Source organism: Rhinopithecus roxellana, chromosome 1 (genome assembly GCF_007565055.1).
Source record: "Rhinopithecus roxellana isolate Shanxi Qingling chromosome 1, ASM756505v1, whole genome shotgun sequence".
Classification (NCBI taxonomy): domain Eukaryota; kingdom Metazoa; phylum Chordata; class Mammalia; order Primates; family Cercopithecidae; genus Rhinopithecus; species Rhinopithecus roxellana.
In genome coordinates, this window is record NC_044549.1 from 111,657,033 (window position 1) to 111,666,869 (window position 9,837).

General features: G+C 39.0%; 1 pseudogene; it reads right to left on the reverse strand.

Moving 5' to 3' along the window:
* Nucleotides 1–8,730: 8,730 nt before the first annotated feature.
* LOC104656370 lies at nt 8,731–9,377 on the reverse strand (annotated as a pseudogene).
* Nucleotides 9,378–9,837: the final 460 nt, after the last annotated feature.

A 9,837-nucleotide genomic window follows, 5' to 3' on the forward strand; every position in this document is an offset into this window, starting at 1 on the left:
ACTCTGCTAGCTAAAGGAGTACATTTTAAGATCTGCAGTTATGAACTTTCTGCTGAGGGAGATAGTCTTTTTGGTAAAGTGCTCATTCTTTCAGACCTATATTGTACCACTCCTACTTCTTTCACAAAGATATCATCAAGATATGTGAAGATAGAGAATTTGTGAATGTAGGGAAAAGAGACAAACCCCTGACCTTGTGTTGTTTTGGGCAGCACATTCATCAGGATCCACTGAGAAATGTATGCTTTACCTGATATATATATATATAGTTTACTCAAGTCAGCTACTGACTATGGTAGCTGATATTAATGTACTTGCTTGCTAGGGTTACCATAACACAGTACCACAGAGTGAGTGGCTAAAATAACAAACATTTATTTTCTCACAGTTCTGGAGGTGAAAAGTCTGAGATCAAGGTATTGGAAGGGTTGATTTCTTCTGAGGTCTCTCTCCTTGGCTTACAGATATCCCTACACCACCCAATTCTCTAATAACAGATGGGTATCCTACAATAGTCTGACAATAGTTACTTGAAATTGACATTCCATTCCACAAGTTAAGTGCTCAATCTCAAAAGACTGCCCCCCACTTCAGATGCCAGGCATAAGTCCTGGACTACTGGAACTTCTGACTGACCAGCTATAAATTCAGAAGGTTTCCGCAACCCCTTCGTAAGATTTAACAAATTGTTAGAACAGATCACAGAACACAGGAAAGCACTTCACTTACTATTACCATTATATTATGAGGGTACAACTCCAGGAACTGCCAAATGAAAGAGATACATAGGGCAAGGTAGGGGAGGGGCACCCACCTTTTCACACTTTATTGGTGCCTGGAGGTGTTCACTAACCAAATGTTCTCTGAACTCTATCAATTAGAGTTTTTAATGGAGGTTCTATCACATATGCATGATTGATTATATCATTTGCCATTGGTGATAAACTCAATGTCCATCCAGCTCCCCTTTCTCTCCCTAAAGGTTGAGAATAGACCTGCAAGTTTCAACCATATAATAATGCCTTTCTTTCTGGTGGCCAGCCTCCATCCTGAAGTTATCTAGGGGCCTCCGGCCATCAGTCATCTCATTAGGATACAAAAAGACCCTCATCACTTTGGAGATTCCGAGGGTCTTAGAAGCTGAGGCCTAAGACCAAATATTGTAACCAAAGATGCGCCCATCATGCTCATTACTTAGGAAATTCCAAAGGGATTTTAGAAGGTTTTAGAAGCTCTGCACCAGAAACTGGAGACAAAGACCAAACCTGTATTCTTTATTATATCACACTATCACAATCCTTTACCCAGCTCTTGCCTGAAATGATTCACCTCATGTTTTGCCATGGTGTTTTTACATGCAATCCTCACTTTTGGTAGTCTCACCTTCCTGAAAAGCGTGGAAAGTTTTGGGTGCCTTTCTAACACATGAGCACTAACAAAGGCTTGGGAGTCAAAACTGGGCCTTCTGTTCACCAATAAAGTTTCGATCTTATTATTTGAATATGGCTACCTTATTTTGAAATGAGATCATCTTGCTTAGGTATGTACTCCCACGGTCCCAAATGTGAGACCCTTTTAATTCCATTTCCCCAGTGGGACCAAATGCATTCTACCCTCATCATTCTCTTTAACTTGTCTTAAACACATCACCTCTTGATCCTGTGATCTGTCAAAAGTTGGTCCAGACACTATTGAATTAAGGTATCTCTGCTTCTCATAATTCTGTTGTCATCCCCCAATTCCCTAGGTTAAAAGGGGTATGTTGGAATTTTTACTTCCTTTAGGTCACGTTGTCTTTACATCTTAGAGCAGGTAACTTTATGACCTAAACATCATAGGCCCAGGGGATGTACTCTCTGTGAGAAAAATTCTGTAATTTGAGTCTTCAGGACTTGGCTTTTGATAAGTTAAATGGAAATTAAATACATTTAGAATTTTTTCTTCTTTTGAATTAAGCATAGCTTTGAAGACCATTTTTTTAATTAAAAAATTTCATTTGCTATATGTTTTTATTACAACCCACAATGTAATAAAATATGGTATTTCTTTTTATATTTATTATAAAATATATTTGCCAATCTCTCACACTTTTCCTAAAACATAAAAAATTCAGATAAAGCAAGCAGAAAGTAAAATAACTGTAAATACAAAGAAATACATGTCACTGATATTATGCTTGGTATGATCTTATTGTATGTTTCATTTTATTGTATTATATGACATGTTTTTGGGAAGCAATCAGGGAAAAATAATAAATATGTAAGTGAAATTTGCTTATTGCTTACATAATCAACAACTCTTGGATAAGTTCTTTACCTGCTGATATTAATTGCTCAACACCCTAAAGGTTCTTACTGCTTAGTCATATGTTTTATTTATTTATTTATTTATTTTTTCTGAGATGGAGTTTCGCTCTTGTTGCTCAGGCCGGAGTGCAGTGGCGCAATCTCGGCGGGCTGAAATTCTGCCTCCTGAGTTTAAGCGATTCTCCCGCCTCAGTCTCTGGAGTAGCTGGGATTACAGGCAAGCACCACTATGCCCAGCTAATTTTTTGTATTTTTGGTAGAAACAGGGTTTCACTACGTTGTCCAGGCTGGTCTTGAACTCCTGACCTTGTGATTTGCCTGCCTTGATCTCCCAAAGTGCTGGGATTACAGGCGTGAGCCACCATGCCCTACACATGTTTTATTTAGGCTCTACTTTTCTCCCTGGTGGGAGTACAGTGTATCTATGCTTGGTAACACCAGCATATTTCTCCTTAGAAGAACCAGGGAATAACCAGTGTTTAGAGCTTGAATCAGTCAATAAAAATTAAAAAAACTATGAAGTGAAGTTTTTAGTTTTAGATTTTATTTTGTAAATTGTAAGTCTTAGTTTTGCAACTAATCTCACCTTCAAAACTGCATACACAGCTAAGTGAGTCACCAGTTGACTTATTGCTAGGACGTTTAACTACTTGCATCTTATTTTGAGGGCTATTGTTATAAATGTAAAGTTGAAGTAAAATTAAATACAATGCCATTTTCTCTGACAAATGAAATTGTGATTGAAAAAGAAAGCTAACTTAGGCCAAGCTGGAAAACTAATATTAGGTAAAATTCAGTGATTACTTTACAATTGCACAGTATTGTCTCATTCTTAAGCTTTATATCAATTTGAATTGTGAAAAAAACAGAAGTCACAAGTGAGATTCGTCTCGTTTGTTGGTTTTCAGTTAAAAATTACTCACATTTGGAGACGTGAGGTCCTCAGAATTTCTCAAAATGTACTCTGCAGATCAAGCGTTTTGGAGCCCATTAAAAGATACATTTTACAAAAGAATTTTCAAGATCAAATAAGTTTGAGAATTCTTCATTAACAGATATTAAAAATTATAATTTCTTATATTTCCTTTTAGTGTACCTTCAATATTTATTTGAGTAAGGACACCATTTTTCTCAGAACATGTTAGAATGAAAGAGCAATCTTAGGTTTCAATGGATTTATTTTAGGATATATTCCATCAACTCATCATTTGTATGGTTCATTGATATAGTTCACCAAATTACAAATCTGGGTTATTAAAAATTACAGGAAAAAATGAATATTGTAAAATACTTAAATATCAAATTGAATTTTATGTTAGTGGGGTTATTTTTAAGTTATTAATTGGCTTAAGTCTAAAATATGGTTTCAAGTAAACTTCAAAATAGGGCAGTCTAAAAAATTGGATAGTAAACCATGGCTCTGATTGAATTTCTTATAGAGATTGTGGGTGTAAAACTCAGTAAACTTTGGACATATTTATGAGCTTACTAAAATGTCAACGGATTAAAAACTAAAAGTCTTAAAATGGCCTGTCAAAAATTCTGTCTTTATGAACTTCTTCATCTAAAAACGTAATTTTAAAATAACACTGAAAGATTAGCTTTCCTAATATTTTAATAATGGTTTTAGAAACTCCAAGTCAAAAAATAGAAAGAGAGACAGACAGAGAGAGAGAGAGAGTGAGAGACAGACAGATGGACAGACAGACAGAAATGCAACATTTCCCACTCCTTAGGTAGCAAAGCTAAACTGAAAAAATGTTTTTTTGTCAAAGTAAAAAATTCACAGTATATTAATGCCATAAAATATACACTGGAATCTTTCTTTGTCAGAACTGAATCAACAGATGAATTCTCAATCTCCTGAAATAGGTTAGATATGGGAATAGCTAAAGGAAGGGAGGGTAAGAGTGTTACCGGCATAAGGGTCTTGGCACTCAATGTAATAGAAATTAACATGAGGTGAGAAAATTTTTTACCAGACAAGGTTTATGGCTTATGCCTGGAAAGGTTGGCACTGGGGAGATAATCCAGAAAAAAAAAAAAAAGTTCTCTGGCTGACTCCCCTTGGGGAGTGCATTGTAGTGTCTTAAGGAGGGTAGCATGCACAATTCATGAGCTAGATGAGCATCGTTGCATTGCTGGGTGGAGTGCAGGGTGCACAGACTTAGTAAAGAATCCTGCTAACACATAGGTCACATGATCAGAAAATGGCAAGAAAGTCCCTTCCTGGGCAAGGATTTCAGTACTATACTGAAGCATGAGTTGAAAGTTGGTTATTCCTCTGGTCTTATGTGCATGTGGTCAATAGGATTAACTCCTTTGAGTGAGATTTACATTGAGATGTTTCTTATTTTAATTTGTCCAGGTCCTGTGGTCAGCAGGTGTGGCAACTTGAGTAAGACTTATGGTAAGATGCTCTTTATCTTAGTTTCTTCAGACAGCGTGCAAGGCTTGGACAGCAGGTATGTCTAGAAAAATACATTAGTGGGGATAGGACAAGTGCCATCCCTATTCTCCTTCTCCCTGAGAGATTTTACTCTCCTTATTCTTAAAGAGAAGGTGCCAGAGGTCTAAGATCAAGGTATTGTCAGGGTTGGTTCCTTTAAGGGGTTTGAGGGAGAGCCTATTATCTATCTCTATCTCTCAGCCTCTAAAAGTTGGCTTGCAACCGTCTGTGTCCCTTGGTTTCTGCTGCATCATCCTGATCTCTGCCTTAATCTTCACATGACATTCTGCCTGTGTGCATGCCTGTAAGGTCACATTCTGAAGTACTGGTGGTATTTCAATGTATGAATTTGGAAAGATGCTGTTCAACGCATAACAGTCTCCCTGGGTCACATGTTCTAGAGACCCATCCTTTAAAGCAGTGGTTCTCAAACTTTTAGAATACCCCTAGGCAGCAATCAGTCTGGAACATTCTGATTTAATATGTGTGGGGTGGGTCTAGAAATTAGCAATTTTAAAAAGTCACAGGTAATTCTAATACATGTTCCAAGCTGCAATCAGTAGTGATGGTGAAGCAGGGGGTTTCAAATTTCTTCTGTTTGTGCTTTTGTTTTTTGCCACTATATCCCTGGGCACTACTATGTAAGCTACTCATAACAGAAGTAAAAAAGAATAGAGTAAAAGAAATAATAAATTACAATAAATTATAACATGAAATGAAATGCTTATGACTCAAAGTTTAAGAGTAATGTAACAGGCCAGGCCCGGTGGCTCACGCCTGTAATTCCAGCACTTTGGGAGGCCAAGGTGGGGGGGATTACCTGAGGTCAGGAGTTTGAGACCGCCCTGGTCAACACGGTGAAACCCTGTCTCTATTTTAAATACAAATCTCAGCCAGTCATGGCAATGCGCACCTGTAATCCCAGCTACTCAGGAGGCTGAGGCAGGAGAATTGCTTGAACCTGGGAGGTGGAGGCTGCAGTGAGCTGAGATTGAGCCACTGCACTCCAGCCTGGGCAACAGAGTGAGATTTCGTCTCAAAATAAATAAATAAATAAATAATAATGTAATAAATATAATACATATAAAAATAAATTTAAGATTAAAAACAGTTTAGAGTGGCAAATTTAATAATTTAAAAATAAACAAAAGAAAATTATTTTAAATTAGTAAAAAATTAAAAGTAATGACAAAAAGTTGAATGTATAAAATAGAGAAATTACATTCAAAGCCAGCATGTATATTATATATAATATAATATGTTATATATATATAAATTATATAATATATATTATATTATAGCATATATTCTATTTTTCTCTTTGCTGTGGTTAGGCAGAGGGTTTAGAGGTCCATGACACCAAGCATACATGCTCTTAAGAAGAGCTTAAGCTCTTCTTAAGTTGGCCAATAGGGAGTACCAGTAAGTATTTGGGAACAAGATGAAGGAACGTTTGAGTAAGGCACTGATTTAAGTGCTTTACAAATATTGTCGGCTTGAATTTTCATTTTTTATGAAATAGGTACTATTATCTTTCCCACAATTGTTCTATGCCCTCACATCTTGAGAGGCGTGGTTTGCATTTCTTACTGCAGTCCTCTACCCACCGGGTTACAGTGATAACTCTTTCTCTTTGCCCTGTAGTTGAGTCACACAGGTGACATCAACTTCCAGGTTATATTATTTCTGGCTTCATTGCCATTCCTTTTTATTTCCTTAACTCAAACCAGACCTCTGTAAATAGTCCCTTCACAGAGTTCTCTTCAGTCACGATTTTCAGTTTGTCAGATCTTTTTTGAGTATCCCTGCCATCTACTTCCTGTCAGGACTTTGACTGATAAAAGAACATAAATAAATATTTAATGTGAAGAAAAATAAGAAGTGAAAAGAAGAAGACTAAACAACAAAAGGAGAGCTTGCAGTTAGAAATAAGAAAAGGACACTCATAATAGCAACAAAATACCAAATGATGATGGGCTACTATTCTATGCAACTAAACACAGACACACATATATCCACATATAAGTGATTATTTGGAAACAAAAGAAGAAAGGAGGGAAAGTGAGGCTAGGGCAGAATAAGAAAACTGAAAGGAAATTAGGCCAAGGATACGCTGTCTGGAAGCTTCTTCTGGATTGAGACGGTTATTAGAATAGAATTTTTCTTAAATTCACTTGGCCTGTAGGCTGCCTTCTCCTCAGGAATTTGGTCACAGAAAGCTTGATGTCAGAGCATGATATTTTCCTTGTGCGCTAGGTATTTCTTCTCTCTCCTACTTGGGTATTTTTTTTTTTTTTTTTTTGAGATAGAGTCTCACTGTGTCACCGAGGCTGAGGTACAGTGGCACTGTGTTAACTCACTGCAACCTCCATCTCCTGGGTTCAAGCAATTCTCCTGCCTCAGCCTCCCGAGTAGCTGGGATTACAGGTGCCCACCACCATGCCAGGCTAATTTTTGTATTTTTAGTAGAGACAGGGTTTCACTATGTTGGCCAGGCTGGTCTCAAACTCCTGACCTCAGGTGACCCACCCACCTTCGCCTCCCAAAGTGCTGGAATTACAGGCGTGAGCCACCACGCTCAGCCTTGCTTGGGTCTATTTTTAATTTGTCTTCCCTAGAGAATATGACAATATTTATTTATTTGCAACTTAAGATTTATTGTTATTCAGGCTTCAAATGAGCCCAGAATTCAGGGCTGATGTGTGATTCAGAAGTTGTTACGGTGTAACAGGATGCTGGACAAATCCAGGCAGCCTGACATGGAGGCCACCCTCTCTGCCTTGGACCCCTGCTCCAAAAGCAGCTGCTTGTGGGGTCATCTCTTTCCCGACTGCCTCATTCACCTGACAGGACTCCAAGACTGGGGCACGCAGCCTCGTGATCCCCACAGCTAATAGCTGAGAAGCTGCCCACACCTCTCCTAGCACGGAAGAAAGAACCTTCTCCTTGGGATCAGACAGTATGGCTTTGGCCCTGTGGAGGGAGAAATGTTGCCACGGGAGTGGTCTTAAGAACACAAGGCATGCACGGTCTGAGGTCAGAGGTTGCGAATTGGCCACCCATGAGTCAGACTGTCCCACTGATTTTTCCGTTTGGGACATATCACACCACACAGTGTTTAAAAAAAATTAGTTAGCAATATTTTAAAATGATAAGATTTCATATAAAAATCTGGATTTTTGGCTACTCTGGAAATAAACATTGAAACTATCTGGCAATACTAGACCCACACCATTCTTATTTGACACTGACTGGTCATAGCTAGGTAGCAGTTGACTTCACAGACTGGCTATGCACTCTCCAATCTGTGCCACCCTTAATTGTATTTCCAACTGGAGGCCAGGCCTCAGCAGCCTTTTATCAACGCACATGTGCTATGACTTTCTTTATCATATGAGAAATATTTACATTGTAGTATTATCTTTAATCAAAAAGGAAAAATCAAAGTCAAGCCTGGAATCAACATATTTCTCATAGTCCTTGTCACTCATTTAAGTCTCTTGCTAAGCCCTGCAGGTACCTGAGTTTATAAACAACAGAGCACTCCTAATATCTCCCCCAAGGGACTTCTGTCCCACACACCCTACCTCTGCAGGATATGCTGCACCCTAATATTAATTGGGCAAATCTACAAAGGAAATCAAAATTAGCTACAGAAGTTAAGGGAGGAATAGACTAAGAGCAACTCCTTTCGCCCCTTTCGCCCCTTGGTTATAACAGGGGGCTGGTCGTTAATACTCTCACTTTGCCTTTAACTTAGTGGAAAAAAAAAAAAAAAAAAAAAAAAGAGTGACAGAGAAGAAAGTGAGAGAGAAAGAGACAGAGAGAGAGAGAGAGAGAGAGAGTCATAAAGATTCTTCAGGTCCTAAAACACTGGTTCCCATTCCTCAACTGCTTTGGAAATGAACGAGGCTCTTTAGAGAGAATGTCTAATGGGGATAGGTAACGTGGTTAGCCTGCAGATGCCCTGGGCTATCAAGAACTGTCCAACTCATCCTCCCTTAGGCCAGGGCTGCTTGCCCCAGCCTAAAATGTAAATGGCACAAAACGATTTTCAGTGAGGGTAGCGGACTCATTGTAGGAAGGGGACTAAAGAGGGGCAGAGAGTGGGAATTTGACCTTGGCAAACACAAGACAGAGGAAAAGGAACATTCCTCACACTCCTCCATTCTGCTGTGACGGATTCCATGCTATATGCCCTGGTGGTGAGCCAGCTGGGCAGCTCCAGGTCAGGCACAGTGAATTTGCTCTTGGGCAGTGAGTAGGTTCCTTCTTTGAAGGGATAGTGGCAAGGAATGCCATAGGTATGTAGGGGCTCTGGACAGGGCCCCCCAAACGTGTTCAAAGGTACAGCTGCCATGAGGTCTTGATCCAGAGGCCAGCCACTTCCTTCTCCAAAACTAAGTCCATCTCCAGATGAGAACTCAGGGGAACAGTGGTGCTGCCCAGGAGACTGAGGGTCACGTTCTCAGGAAGGATGATGGGGTCAGGTTCCACAGTTATGCCTCTGATCACCGCAGGGTCCTTCCCTTCATCACAGTTTCCAGGAAAAACTACTGAGTTTTTTCAGGTGGGCTTGCGAGAAGCAAGCCCAGGGCGATCTGGGGCAAAGCCTGCATTAGGGATTGCGTTCGAAGGGTGGGTCCGGGCGGAGTTAACTGCAAGGTCTGTGGTGGCAGCGGCGCCTTTAAATGGTTTCCTGCATTGGTGGTGAATATAATGACCTTTAAAAGCAACCGTAGATTGGAACAGGGATTGAGATGCTCATGTATGTTGAGAGAAATCTTATTCTAGGAAATAATAATAATAATAATAATAATAACAATAATAATGCATCCAATAAGTAAAATCAGTGCTCACAATTCAGTGAGCTAGTTTTTGAAACAAAATTTCTTATTTACAAAACACTTATGTTTTTTCAAACTACGTGTAAGACATTTTTTTAAGTGGTTTACAAGTACTGCCTGCTTGAATTTTCATTCTCTATGAAGTAGGTGCTATTATCCTTGCTATTTTACAGATGAAGAAAACAAGACATGGAAAAGTTAGGCATTTGACCAAAGACTCAAGCCTAGTAAATGG